This window comes from Bos taurus, chromosome 10 (genome assembly GCF_002263795.3).
Source record: "Bos taurus isolate L1 Dominette 01449 registration number 42190680 breed Hereford chromosome 10, ARS-UCD2.0, whole genome shotgun sequence".
In the NCBI taxonomy this organism is placed as follows: Eukaryota; Metazoa; Chordata; class Mammalia; order Artiodactyla; family Bovidae; genus Bos; species Bos taurus.
In genome coordinates this window covers 55,047,903-55,063,537 of record NC_037337.1, presented here as the reverse complement: position 1 = coordinate 55,063,537, position 15,635 = coordinate 55,047,903, and the positions used below count along the sequence as shown (strand labels likewise).

General features: G+C 40.6%; 2 protein-coding genes across 4 annotated transcripts in view; both read right to left on the bottom strand.

The window, feature by feature from the left end:
- Positions 1 to 15,635, bottom strand: part of RAB27A (RAB27A, member RAS oncogene family) — a 95,841-nt gene that overhangs the window by 31,308 nt on the left and 48,898 nt on the right.
- Positions 6,299 to 15,635, bottom strand: part of LOC132342125 (uncharacterized) — a 43,124-nt gene continuing 33,787 nt past the window's right edge. Inside the window, exon 4 of the mRNA XM_059890847.1 lies at positions 6,299 to 6,382. The gene's annotated coding sequence lies outside the window, so the exon portion shown is untranslated. The remainder of the gene's footprint in view (positions 6,383 to 15,635) is intronic.

Here is a 15,635-nt window from a genome sequence, read left to right as displayed (position 1 = left end):
TCAGATGTTCAGTTTAAGACTAAAAAAGTAAAATGACAATCAGAAGCACCAAAAGCAATGGTTTGGTGTTTTAAACTTATGTCAAATCAATAAACTTAAATTTTTATTTATAATCACCTCAATTGTAGACAACCTGTACTCAAAAATGTATCTCCACCACAGTATAGTATCTTTCGACAACTAAACAGTTTGTCCACGTTGGAGTACAGCATACTGGTTGGGAGAAAGGACACTGTCCAAGGAGAAAATGATAAACAGTAGGAAAAGGTATGATGAGTGACACCAGCCTCTTGGGTTGAGAACTCACCTCCTGACTTATCTCAAGGATCTGGCAGCAAACCATTGATCTGTGATCCAACAATGAAATATAAATTTCAGTTGGGCGGAACATTCAGCAAATTAGGAGGCTATTTACAGTTTGTCCTAAATTGGACACAATGACCAGGCTGGTTTGGGTTAACAGAGACCAGAATTCTAAACAGTAAGGAAGCTGCAAAGAAATACAAGGTTTCAGGGAACAGGCAGGTCTTCAAATTGTTAATAGAGATTTTTCAGGGTTTTGGCAGGATACTGATGGTGACAGGTTTCTTATCTGAGATTCTGGTAGGTCTTCACATAGAATCATCTTCGTACGAAAAATTACTTTTGTTACTCAAGTCCTGAGTGGTGTCTCTGGAGCCTATTCTTCAGGAGAAAAAAAAGTATTATACTCTTCAATTATGGAAATAATGAATTATTTTTCAGTATCAGTTTAGTCGCTCAGTCGTGTCCGACTCCTTGCGACCCCATGAACCGCAGCACGCCAGGTCTCCCTGTCCATCACCAACTCCTGGAGTTCACCGAAACCCATGTCCATTGAGCCAGTGATGCCATCCAACCATCTCATCCTCTGTCATCCCCTTCTCCTCCTGCCCTCAATCTTTCCCAGCATTGGGGTCTTTTCCAATGAGTCAGCTCTTCGTATCAGGTGGCCAAAGTATTGGAGTTTCAGGTTCAACATCAGTCCTTCCAATGAACACCCAGGACTGATCTCCTTTAGGATGGACTGGTTGGATCTCCTTACAGTCCAAGGGACTCTCAAGAGTCTTCTCCATCACCACACTTCAAAAGCATCAATTCTTTGGCACTCAGCTTTCTTTATAGTTCAACTCTCACATCCATTCATGACCACTGGAAAAACCATAGCCTTGACTAGACAGACCTTTGTTGACAAAGTAATGTCTCTGCTTTTTAATATGCTATCTAGGTTGGTCATAACTTTCCTTCCAAGGAGTAATTTCATGGCTTTTTCTTTTAATTTCATGGCTGCAATCACCATCTGCAGTGATTTTGGAGCCCAAAAAAATAAAGTCTGACACTGTTTCCACTGTTTCCCCATCTATTTGCCATGAAGTGATGGGACTGGATGCCATGATCTTCGTTTTCTGAATGTTGAGCTTTAAGCCAGCTTTTTCACTCTCTTTCACTTTCATCAAGGGGCTCTTTAGTTCTTCTTCACTTTCTGCCATAAGGGTGGTATCATCACCATATCTGAGGTTATTGATATTTCTCCTGGCAATCTTGATTCCAGCTTGTGCTTCTTCCAGACCAGCATTTCTCATGATGTACTCTGCATATAAGTTAAATAAGCAGGGTGACAATATACAGCCTTGATGTGCTCCTTTTCCTATTTGGAACCAGTCTGTTGTTCCATGTCCAGTTCTAACTGTTGCTTCCTGACCTGCATACAGGTTTCTCAAGAGGCAGGTCAGGTGGTCTAGTATTCCCATCTCTTTTTATGTTGGTATTTTAGCGCACAAAGGGGAACAGAATAAAATACACAATGCAGAATTTGAGGCACCCAAACAGCAGGTTGTGCACACAATTTCCAGCAAGTACTCCAACCTACTGATCTTTGGGAAGCCAGTTCATTAAGGCCTCCCAATTGCATTGCTCTTACTAAAAACATGTCAGATGCCCACATGTCAAGCACTTTGCATGCATTAGGGCAAAACCCTCATCACAGCCCTAAAGATACACATCATACATACTTCCTCCCTTGGAAAAATCTCGGTGCCATTCTATCATGAATGCCACAGTGAAAGGATGAGTAAGTGGGTCTTGGGCAGTCTATCACATGTTAGCATGGGCTCAATTCCAACGTATTGTTGAGAGACAGGAAGAAATGGAGGTTAAGAGCATGGACTCTAGAATCACAACACATATGAGTTCAGTCATGTCACTTTAGAAAACTTAATGTCTTTTGCCTCAGGGTCTCCATTTTAAAAATGGGAATGATATCCTATTTTATGAATACTATTAGTATATGCTTTGTTATTTTAACTTTTTTGTAAGTAGGGTATATCTTATATTTCACAGTTTTACAACCTATGACAACTTGCAATTGTTTGTAAATAAAATGGCACTAGAAATACAGTTGTGTGAAAACCTTTCAATGGCATCTTCTAGCAAAATCAAGATACAGCATCAACACATTTAGATTTGATGAAGCACAATAGTAAATCTATCTCAAACATCTGTTGGGCGGATTGAGTTAGTGTATACATATAAACTTTGGAATAGTGCTTGGCACACAATAACTGCTATTAGCATCATTACCTAGCAGTCTAGTTCTGAAGGGTCAATACCCAGGCCATCTTCCTCCCTAGAAATCTAAAAAAAGAACTGAATCCCTAAAGTAAAAATAAGACATAAAATAAGAATCTATGGAGAGCGTTTGAATATAAGGTCACTTCTTTAAACACAATGCCTCCTGGAGGACGTAGCATCTAAACCTCAAGGAAATGTCTTCTATTAATAAAAGTCAAGAATGCCCTCAATTTTGGATAGGCAAAGACTTTCTTATCCAGCTCACTTCTTTCTCTCCTCCTTACACAAATATTTTTTCAAAGTACTCTCCACCCTCACTCTCATCAGAGTAACAATAGAAAGCAAGGAACACCCACTTCTTCAACAAGTATCATGTGGTGATAAGTGGCTGGTAAGAGAAAGTCAATGATCTTCTTCCTTATTTGAAAAATAAAATATATTTTAATTGCTCTTCAGGAAATAAGATAGAAGAAAATGGTTTGGCTAAAGCAAAGGGGAAAGATCTCTCTGTGTGTTTGAATCTGTGTCTCTGTGTGTCTCTCTCTCCCTCACACACACATACAACATAGTCCAAACTCTCCATGAAGCTTCCTATTAAATTCAGTCATAGATTCCGGCCTTAGGATCCCCTATCACAAGGCAGAGTCATTCTAAAGTTATCCCAGATAATCCAGCCAATTCTTGAAAGCCGATTTTCCCTCTATCAACCATATTTAGTACAGAGAGTAACAAAGCAGGGAGAGATACTATTACCGAAACCACTACCATATGCCACAAATGGTAGTAGACAGTCATGACTTTTTGTCATCATCCTTAAGGAAAACTTCAAGTCTGTATAAGAAAGGGATGTTTTCTTAATATGGTGGTAAGTAGGTTTGGATTCAAATTCTGAACCCTTGTTGGTGTGACTTGGTCCAAGTTCTTCACACTAAGCCTCCATTCTTAAACTACAAAGTAGAAATAACATTACAAACCTCACTGGGTTACTTTAAGGATGAAGTGACATAAACCACAGAAAATTTTAGCACACTGCTTGGTTTGCATTGTGTTCAATAACTGAAATTTCTCTTTATCAATACTATTACTAAAGCATATACATATCAATATGTATATCAATACATATACTAAAGCCTCATCACATTCTTATTAGGCAAAGCATGTAATTTTACAACCAGTGCCTGAACCTTCTGAAAAAATTGAAAAATTCAATTTAGGTGCAGTCATGTACAAGGTCTTTATCACAAAAGTTACTTTGGCATTCTGATCTAACAGTGAGTTTTAACTGGGTTATTTCAGCACTGTCAGAGCTAGAGTGTTCATCACCAAAGCATTTTATAATATACCAAGATCTGAGTAGGGGTAACTTGTGTTTACCAAATCAGCTCTGGCTACCACTGTCTTCAGTTCAGTTCAGTCGCTCAGTCGTGTCCGACTCTTTGCGACCCCATGAATCACAGCACGCCAGGCCTCCCTGTCCATCACCAACTCCCGGAGTTCACCCAAACTCATGTCCATTGAGTTGGTGATGCCATCCAGCCATCTCATCCTCTGTCATCCCCTTCTCCTCCTGCCCCCAGTCCCTTCCATCATCAGGGTCTTTTCCAATGAGTCAGCTCTTCGCATGAGGTGGCCAAAGTACTGGAGTTTCAGCTTCAGCATCAGTCCTTCCAATGAACACTCAGGACTGATCTCCTTTAGAATGGACTGGTTGGATCTCCTTGCAGTCCAAGGGACTCTCAAGAGTCTTCTCCATCACCACACTTCAAAAGCATCAATTCTTCAGCACTCAGCTTTCTTCACAGTCCAACTCTCACATCAGTACATGACCACCGGGAAAACCATAGCCTTGACTGGACGGACCTTTGTTGGCAAAGTAATGTCTCTGCTTTTGAATATGCCATCTAGGTTGGTCATAACTTTCCATAACTCCATAAGGAGTAATTTCATGGCTTTTTCTTTTAATTTCATGGCTGCAATCACCATCTTCAGTGATTTTGGAGCCCCAAAAAATAAAGTCTGACACTGTTTCCACTGTCTTAGGTCACTGCAATTGCTACACCCTGAAGTGAAACACATTTACTTTCACTGGGAAAGCAAGATGTGTACTGCCCAAGAGTGGGGCTCCCCATTTCTACAGTAGGAGACATTCTCTGCTCTCTGTGCACATGACCTTCCTCTTCTCAATTTCTGGTCTAGTTTGAATGGATACGTTTCTGCCCTCCTGAATAGGTTGACAGTGAAATAGATGAAATTATAAACAAAGAGCTTATTTTGTTTGTGCAAAGATCTTAGGTAGGGGCTTCCCTGATGATCTGGTGGCTAAGATTCTGAGCTCCCAATGCAGGGAGCCAAGGTTCAATTCCTGGTCAGGGAACTAGATCCCACATGTGGCAAGACACAGTGCAGCCAAATAAATAAAAGTAAATATTAAAAACATGAAAAGAAAAAAAAGATTTCATGTGCCATAACAAAGATCAAAGATCCCATGTGTTACAACCAAGACTTGGTGTAAACACATAATTATTCTTTTCAAGAAGATCTTAGGTAGAGAGAAGTTAAGTAGAAATGTAATGGGCTTTGAAAAATAGACAGGAACAGGAATCTCTTTCTTCCTTGTCTCCTTATTGAAAGATGAGTTTGGCTTTATCCAATTTCAGAATATTAGATTATAAGTGCACTACATATTCACCTATAACCTATGATTTGTAAATGGATTCTTCTCAATATAGTGTTTTGTAGTAATATCATACATCCACCATTAATAGCGAAAAGAGAGGCATGTGACTAAAAACTGACAGAATCTAAATTTACATATCTTAATACTTATACATGTGCCTGTTACATAGGAATATTCCATTTTCCCTATTTAAACAAAGTGAAAAGACTAACTTCTAGCAGATGATGATATCTAAATGCCATTTAGATGATATCTAAAGTACCAAATTATTCAAAGAAAAGAAAGAATTATCTACAAAAACTGTTGAATTAAATATACATTCCCAAATATTGCCAGGACATCTAAATATATCATTTGTAAAAGCATCCTTCAGACATTTGCAATTCTTTATGAGTATTAAAGAGAAGGTCCAGAATAAAGAAAAAATAAACAATTCCAACCCAAGAGTTGACCTACTATTTCTGAGATGTTACCATCACGTCTGTAAGTAACCAACATAAACCAGTAGAGCAATAACTCAAGCAACTACATAAAGAACAGGCACCAGAATGTTTAATGGAAGTAGAATATGTTCTTCTGGAAGACCACTGTCAACAACTCAAATGAGATACTGGCTTTTTTGTTTTTTTAAGCTATAGAGATCATTGATTCATTTATTCCAAATACATTATTTGTTGTCCACACCTCTTTTAGGATCAGAATATGAATGTTTACTGAAATTTATGAAAAGTAAACACTGGGGGTTGTATTACTCACAGTTTGTGACAAGTACATCTTGTTTTATAGACACAGGGTAACAGGAATAAAGGTGTACTACAGAATCTGTCACTTGTAAAATATAGGCAATACCATGGTAACAGGAGTGGCTGTTTGGTTTGCTGAGTAATATCTCAAATAATATGAAAGTATCCCCATAATGGTCACAATTACATGTCCTGTCAATGGAAAGTCTCACCCGTGGCTAAATATGCTTCTTAAAGACACCATGAAGCAAGGAAGACTCCAAGAATTACAAAGAAGTGCAATACCTGTGAAGTCTACTCCCTCGAAGACAATGAAACATAGGTGCCAGAGTCAAGGTCTCCTAAATTCAAACAGTGGGACACCACCACCCACCTGTGTAAAGTGAGTAACAAAATCCATGATGGAAATCGATATATTAAGGTTTGAAAACTGATATTATGACATTAAGACTGGTGTTTTTTCCATGATATCTTAAAAGGGACACTGAACCTAATAAAGCTCCCAAAGAATGGAGTAAAAATATTTTCTGAAAATGGAAAAGGAGGAGTGACCTAAGCTTGGTTCAGTTCAGTTGCTCAGTCGTGTCTGACTCTTTGCAACCCCATGGACTGCAGCACTCCAGGCTTCCCTGTCCATCACCAACTCCCAGAGTTTACTCAAACTCATGTCTGTTGAGTCGGTGATGCCATCCAACCATCTTATCCTCTGTAGTCCCCTTTTCCTCCTTCCTTCAATCTTTCTCAGCATCAGGGTCTTTTCAAATGAGTCAGTTCTTCACATCAGGTGGCCAAAGTATTGGAGTTTCAGCTTAAGCATCAGTCCTTCCAGTGAGTATTCAGGACTGGAGAAGGGAATGGCAAACCACTTCAGTATTCTTGCCTTAAGAACCCCATGAACAGTATGAAAAGACCTAAGCTACCTGGAAGGCAATATATCTGCAAGACTAACTGATTCATAGAGGAAATCCTGCTATTAAGTTTTGAAGAAGTAGAAGTGAAGAGTCGTTGGCTATGCCAGAGTGATGCCAAGCTCCCAGGGCCAAGAGTCAAAGATGGAAATATGAAGAGTGAGCATGCTGCTACCACAGCCAGGACTGGAAGGATTACAAACGAAGAAGCACTCAAAGGACCTGAAACTGAAGAATGCATTTCCAAGGTTGCAAAACACAGAATACCTTTCCATTTATGACTGAGAAACAGAGTTGAGGATTCTGCCAAGTCTGGTCCTACTGGAATGTGGGAGGGCTGGAAGGCCTTTGGCCAACACAACCTGGCTGTCCATGTGCATCTCACCTGCCTCAAAGCTTTTCATGTGAGGTAACACAGGGAAGATGCTGATTTCTCGGAGGAAATACACCCAATCAAGAAGAGAATCACCTCACTTTGTGATGGAGCAACAATGCTTCTTTCACAACAAGAAAATTTTAGGATGAAAAAAATTGTGAATTAAAAGAATCCAGACCTGTTGAAGATGACTGTCCAAACAATAAAAACAACGGGGTAAATATCCCTGAGTTGGCAGTAGCTGGGCAAGAGAGGGTTCCTTCATCATTGCCTTTTTAAAAAACTAGGACAAAAACTCTATATTTATTCATGTAGAGAAACTGTGTCCAGAGTACACCACCATCCTGCCTTTCTAGACTCCTTCATTTGCATACTAGGACACCATTGTCACTGTTGTTTTGTTAAGTGTGATTTTTTACAGTGTACTGTAACATTTCCCTGACTTCTTTATCAAAGGGCACAGACTGTACCTCATCTTTTCTGTGATGAGATGCACTGTGCCCCAGTGGCTCAGTGGTAAAGAATCACCTGCCAAGGCAGGAGATGCGGATTCCCTGGGTCAGGAAGATCCCCTGGAGGAGGAAATGGCAATCCACTCCAGTATTCTTGCCTGGAAAATTCCAAGAATAGAAGAGTCTGGTGGGCTACAGTCCATGGGGTCACAAAGAGTCGGACACAACTGAGTGTGCACGCACTGTATGTAAGTGCATACTCTCAGGAAGTGTGAATGGTGACGGCGCCTATTACACACTCCCTATTGAGGCGAAGCCCTGGTCTGGCATACAGATTCTCACAAAGGCCACCAGGATACACTGGGTATGTCTTTACTTCTCCCTCATTCTGCCGACCCCATAGCCTTGCCTGCGCTGACCACATCAGAGCAGAGCTGTTCTCTGCCCCAGGGATATGCTTCTCAGATGCAGGCTGGCTTATGAAAGCACATCATCTCTTCACAGCTGGTTTTCTTTTCCACAGTCTCCTATCCACCCTATGATTCCCTCCTGTTGAGTTCTAACAGTCCCACTTCTATTCATTACTCCGAGTCATGACCCCTCTGCCCTCTCTCCTTTTCTGGCTTTCCTGTCCCTCATCTCCAGGTACTCATCCTAAACTTCAGCTTGTGCGAGCAAAAACTGACCTTACACCAACAATGCCAGTCAATGAATACCGGTGCTCTCCTTATAACGGTGAGCGGCTAGGTCAATTTTAAGGTATTGGACCCTCCTTCCCAAGCTCATGCACTACTCTGTCTTTAAGGACTTCTGCTTTTCCAATAAGGAAAGGAGTTTTCCTCCAGCTAAGTCTGGGAACAGGGCCATTTCTGAAACCCAAGTGCTTCTCCATGGTGCCAGCTTGGGTTTTATCATATATTGACGAAAAGGCAGCATACAGAGACAAGTTGATCATGAGTTTAAAACACTATTGTCTGTAAATATTCCACCATATGTTAACTTAGTTCTTTTAAAAACAGTAAAATAGGCTCAGGAAAAAAATCAAACTATTTTCTGACGTTTTAGCAGCACCAGACAACAGTACTAGGATTCTTAGCCTCTCTCGTTTGGTGCTGATAAGCTCTAAACAGCCGGCTATAGGTCTTTCTAGCCTTTGTCAGGTCCACTCTCTCTGTTAATATATTTATAACACATGTTTAGCTGCTCCCTATGTATCATATTAACAGCTAAACCAGAAAGGAAAAAAAAAAAAGAAACTCACCTATGGCCCAGGTCCAGTGGGATATACTTCTTATTGATTCTCAAGAAGTCTTGCCCAGTTCCACCTATTCAGTAGGCAGTCTTAGCAAGGGACTGTTTGCATTTCTATCAACAGCTGTGTATAGACTAGGGTGTGCCTTAAGTTTACTTATGCAAAAGAGGACAGAAGAACTTGCAGTCATCCAGCCTATTTCTAAATCAGCCTGTCAGATCACTGTTGTCTTTTTTTGTGATTATTGTTGTTGTTTTCTAATTTTATTACCTTTGGATCAGTAAATGTGGTCTGTTTAATATCAAATGGGGGGGGGGGTGTTAAGTATGAAAATAACCTGTATTCCCTGTTTGTTGCATGCAGAACTAGATATGTGCTAGTTCAAGCTAGTTAGCTGCATTTTTCAATCTGATGTATCCTTGTTTATGTTTTCCGACTTCACCTGTTAGGTTCCAAGGAAATAATGTATCTTATTTTAGAAAATTAAGCACAAGACAACATCTTAAAGGAGATAAAAATAACACATCATAAAGAACAAGGCACTGCAGTCCTTATGAGAGGCCTCAAATCTGTGGGATCTCAAGTCTTCTGGGATCCATGGAGGTGCCTTAAGAGTCTATAAACTTTTATTCAAATGCCTTTTTTCCTCTTTATTATTATTTTTTAAACTGGAATAAAAATCTATAGTCAAATGAGTTATAATCCACACTCAGAGATCTCCAAACTTCTCACTGACACTGCCTGGCAAAGTTATTTGCTAAACTAGTGCACATGACAACCCTCTCAATTGATGATACATTTATGAGAGAATTCCAAATATTATTCCAAATACTATATAGTATTAGGTATTCTCATAAATGTGTCATTAATTGAAAAGGTCGTAATGCATACTAGTCTTTCTTTATTTTCTTTTATTTTTAAAAATCTGGAGTGAATTCACATGTCCACTCTTGTGAGAGCAGTTAAGGAAGCATGTGTGAGCCACACTCTGTCAGTGACAGCAAGGCTCAGGCATGTCTGTTCAGCACACAGTGGCTTTTTCCTGTTAGGATAGTCAATTGAGCAATAAGGAATGAACACATTATGTTGCAGCTGATTTTATGTTTGGGGAGCTTCTTGGCTGACTTAGAGCAGCTGTAAGTTTGGGTTACTTTTTGTCCCTAGCAGGTCAGCGTCTTCACAGCCAGCAGGACGTTCTGGCACTGGAGCTCAGAAAAACTACCTCACGTCACTGCCACAGATCCTTCACTCCCTCAGAAAAGTGCTCTTGTCCAGCTGGTTGCAAACTTTCCTTAGCAAGTTTCTTCAAATGAAATCTAACCTGGCGCTCTAATATATAAAACAGGTGAATTCAGAACCGCTCTGGTAAAAGAAGTGAAGGTAAGCCCACCTCCAAGGCCTGTGAACCCAACCAGGTCCTAACAAAAGGTCCACCGCACACGTGTGGAAAACCAGTGTGGAAAGCTCAACCTCAGATGGCTCTGAATCATCTCACTTGCCTTCAACTTTGTACCCAACACTTTCTTTCTCCCTAAACACCTCAGACTGACAGCTCATTACAAGGTCTGCGAGGCTTTTTCATTCAACATCTCCTAAACACACCATCTCTCAAATCTTGCCCACTTAACCACAGCCTTAGGACTCTTCTTATCTGGGAGCGAAAACCTGGAATGTATTGAAAGACCCTGGTAAGAATTCCAAAAAGGGCTAACTGGAGCTTCAGAAAATAAGGAAAGTGTCTTGGAAACAATGATCATTGAGTCACTCAAAGGGAAAAGAGAGCTGTGGATCTAAGGCTGAATAGTCCAGGGAAAATCTAGACCAAACTGGCCAGAGATGAACCAAGCAGTAGCATCTTCCTTGGGACAGAAAACCAGTGTACTTGCAAAATGGAACTACTGGAAGGATGCTTATAACCAGCTATACTGTTGATTTTTTCCTAAAGGGCATTATAAAGTACAGCCACATTATTCTTGATGGACTCAACAACCTATGCTTGGGCAGAACCCTCAGAAGTCAAAATATGCTTTGAAGAACACAATGAAATGACATAGCAAACTTACTATGTGATACAGCAAAATAACTGAAAATATATTATTTTGCTCTGTATCATAAGCCACTTTGTACTAAAGTACAGCAGAGAATAACAGAGCAGATGGGAGAAAAACCTAAAATCCTCTGCACTAACTTGACTTTTCCCATAAATTCAAAAGGAATTACTAGTATTGTATTTTCTCCACAGGACCCCTTGTTCCAGCTAATGGCTGTATCATGAGGAATGCTACACATGCAAGGACTGCCACTTAGAACCATCGGGAAGTTCCAGGGACGGAGGAAAGGGCACAGGTAAGATGGCAACAGAGCAACCCCTAGTGTTCCCTACACAAGAAGGCAGCCTCATATGAAGGTGGCACAGAACCAACTTCAGTTCAGAAGTGGTAAATACAAACGGAGGTCCCAGACAGGTGGACAGAATCACGCCAAAGTTGAACACCAACAAAGTAAGGAGTAGATCAAAAAAGGCGGAGAGGTGGCTTATGAATTCGAGGAATCAGGAGGATACCTACCCGTATACACTGGGAAGACCACTTAGCTCGTCAGGAACAACACTTGGAATCTAAGACCCAGGTAATAGTTACTTTATCAAAAGCCAGAGAGATTCTTACCTAAGTCAGGGAAATGTTTCCAACTATTTGCTCCCTCCTGCTTAACCCATGCAATTTCCAAGCCTCCCTAATCTACCCAAGCAGGTTCCTGCCCTGCGCAAATGGAAAACTCAAGCATTCAGGTTAGAACTTGGTCCCCAAACCTACACCTGTCTTTGTCATCAACCAGGTAGTAAGCACACCTATGGGAACCAAGCTCCTATTTTCTTTTTTGGCCATACTGCGTAGCATGTGTTCCCACCGTGAACCCATGCCCCCTGCTTTGGAAGTTTGGAGTCATAACCACTGGGCCACAAGGGAAGTTCCAAGTTCTATTTTCTGAATGCACCTATGAGAAAGACATCTGAAGGGAGGGGACTAAGAATATAGGGGCCAAAGTCAGTGAGCAAGATGGTCACTCAGAAAGAATCTACAGGGCCTTATTAAAAGAAAGAGTGAATAAAGAGACAGCAATATAGGTACACTAAGGCAAAATAAAGATTCTGTGTTAGCAAGGAAACTATGAATCTGCAGGAGAACAAGCCAAGAGGGGAAAGAAAATTACAGGCAAGAGGAGCATAAAACACATGAAAGGAACACCGTGAGGATGTAAGTAGTTGTGCATGAATAACAGATTGACAAGCAACAACTTTAGAAACTTTGTTTGAGGGTTTGGAGGAAACTGAAGAAACATGTAATACTGTACTTCATCTTAATGAGGATAAGATGCGAATCTATATAAGAAAGAGGTGACTTCAAAGTAGTAAAAAAAAAAAAAAGTTTTATAAGCTACATATGGAAATCATTCACATAATTCTATAATCATGCTTTAATAAACCCACTTGTTAAAAGTATAAAGTTAGCCCTCACATGGGCTTCCCTTGTGGCTCATTTGGTGAAGAATCTGAGAGATGGGAATATCCTCCACCTGACCTGCCTCTTGAGAAATCTATATGGAAGTCAAGAAGCAACAGAACTGGACATGGAACAACAGACTGGTTCCAAATAGGAAAAGGAATACGTCATGGGTGTATATTGTCGCCCTGCTTATTTAATTTATATGCAGAGTACATCATGAGAAACGCTGGGCTGGAAGAAGCACAAGCTGGAATCAAGATTGCCAGGAGAAATATCAATAACCTCAGATACGCAGATGACACCACCCTTATGGCAGAAAGTGAAAAAGAACTGAAGAGCCTCCTGATGAAAGTGAAAGAGGAGAGTGACAAAGTTGGCTTAAAGCTCAACATACTAAGATCATGGCATCTGGTCCCATCACTTGACAGCAAATATATGGGGAAACAATGGAACCAGTGACGACTTCTATTTTTTCAGGATCCAAAATCACTGCAGATGCTGACTGCAGTCATGAAATTAAAAGACTCTTGCTCCTTGGAAGAAAAGCTATGACCAACCTAGACAGCATATTAGAAAGCAGAGACATTACTTTGTCAACAAAGGTCCGTCTAGTCAAAGCTATGGTTTTTCCAGTAGTCAGGTATGGATGTGAGAGTTGGAGTACAAAGAAAGCTGAGCACCAAAGAATTGATGCTTTTGAAGTGTGGTGTTGGAGAAGACTCTTCAGAGTCCCTTGGACTGCAAGGAGATCCAACCAGTCAATACTAAAGGAATTAGTCCTGAATATTCATTGGAAGGGCTGATGCTGAAGCTGAAGTTTCAGCTCCAATACTTAGGCTACCTGATGTGAAGAACCAACTCAGTTGAAAAGACCCTGATGCTGGAAAGATTGAAGGAGGGAGGAGAAGGGGACGACAGAGGATGAGATGGTTGGATGGCATCACCGATGCGATAGACATGAGTTTGAGTAGGATCTGGGAGTTGATAATGGACAGGGAAGCCTGGCATGCTGCAGTCCATGGGGTCACAAAGAGTCAGACACGACAGAGCAACTGAACTGAACTAGCCCTCACATACCAACAAATTTGATTGCAAAAATTAGTAAGTTGAGCGCTTTGACCCCAAGGATTACCTTTCCATTAAAATAATGATGTTGTCACTGACATCATTTTAATTTAGAACTTTCTTATTTATTTGTACATCACGGAAAAATACAATTGCTATATAGCTATCAAACTGAAAATAAACCAAAAGTCGTAACAATGATACTGAAATTTTCCTAGAAATGAGTATCACCTTAAAAGTTCATATGCAAATGTTCAAGAAAAGCTTTTCCATATTTACATTTTAGATAGAACATGATAAAGAAAATTATTCTGCATAGAAATTACAATTTTTTATTTGAAATAATTTCCCTTAACTGCTAGTATCTCTAAGCAGTTGAGGTACATATAGCCTTAGCTTTTATAAAATAGTTCTAAATTGAACATTTCTGACACAGAGAAGAACAGACTCAACTTCTATTACTTCTCCTCTGAAAGCTCTTGATCTTGACCTCTGTAGGAGACAGAACTTAACAAAAGAACATGTGCAGGCTTCTCAGAGGAAACTGGACATTTACCGCATGTGTTCTAATGCAAGAGGCTTCACATCTGGTTCAGATGCAAAATGATTGTTAACTCAGGAGATGCAGTGTGACTTTCCAAACCAAAATCTGGAGCATGTGGTCTGTCAGTGGATTTTTATGACCCTTTTGGGAAAAGGCAGAATTGGAAATACAGTTTAGCTGTCAAAGTACTGGAATTTCTAAAGCACCTCACTAACTTTCAGGGCAATGCAAAGAAAGTAAAATGAAGCAGTACCAGAACAGCCATGGGCTGGTCATCACAACACATCTCTGGGCACGGAGGACACATGCAGTCATTTGAATTCCCTTCACTTCTGACCATCAGGGCTCAGGACTGAGACCCTACTGATCACCATAGTAGAGAAAAGGGGAGGGAAGTTGTTTCACCAGCAACAACCTCGTCTACTTATGTTCCTTTTCTCACAGCCTCAGTAATTAACAGAATGATCACAAACTAAGCCAAATGCTTCTCTATCCATTCAAATCTCACCCTAGAAATCAGTCCTCCAAAGCCACATCAAGGTCTGGATATTCCTTTAATCAATGTTTTCTCAATGTATCTGAGTGCTCTATCTTCATTAACCTGGACAGCTGTTAGGCTGCTTCTGAGTACTCCTCTCCCATCCCTCATCCCCGCAGTAAACTTTTTGTGTTGCCTGGACTGTGTTCTTATGTGCAGCTTCCCCTCCACCCCTCACCACTGGTCTGACAGCAGGCCAGCTGCCACTCCATTGCTAATTGTGTCTACCATCTGACTTTCTCTGACAGCTCATCCCTCCTCCGCTTCCCTCTGTTCCCTGCTGATTACATTCAGGAATGACTCAAAAAGTGTCTTAGAGTGCCACTGACAGCTGCTCTTTTTGGTAAATTAAGTTACATTTGCATTCAATTTAACAGTATTTGATAAGCAATTTCTACATGCCCAGTACTGTGCTGGCAACTACAAATGGCACAGGAGAAATATGTGATCTCGCCACTCTCCTCAAGAAGCTAGCAGTCAGGATAAGGAAACAAAATGAACTCATTTTCCACAAAAGACACATGAAACAAGATCCTCAGGAATCAAGATGTCACCCAGCACAGGATATCAAACATGTAATGGGGCTTTGTCGCTTCCAGCTGTGTGATCCATGGCAAGTCATGTAACCTCTCCGAGCCTGTTTCCTCAATATGAGAGATTTTATCTATCAAGATCATTGGGAGGACTGAGGACCCTGAGAAGTCAGAAACAGGGCACAATCTGACCAAGGCTTCAAACAGGGGCCAGGTCTTGAGGTGAACACCTTCAAAGCGGTGAGGAGTAGGAAAATGGCATGTCTGGTACAAGAGTATGTTTTGACTGCAATTTAACAGGTACTGAGAAGCCCAGTTAACTACTTCAAAGGCAACAAATGTAAATAAGATATACTCCTTCCCCTCAGAATTTACAGTCAGAGAAACATAAGACAAATACACAAATAACTATAAAGCTGGCTATAAATTCAAAGGAACGCTTAGGAGGTAATGTG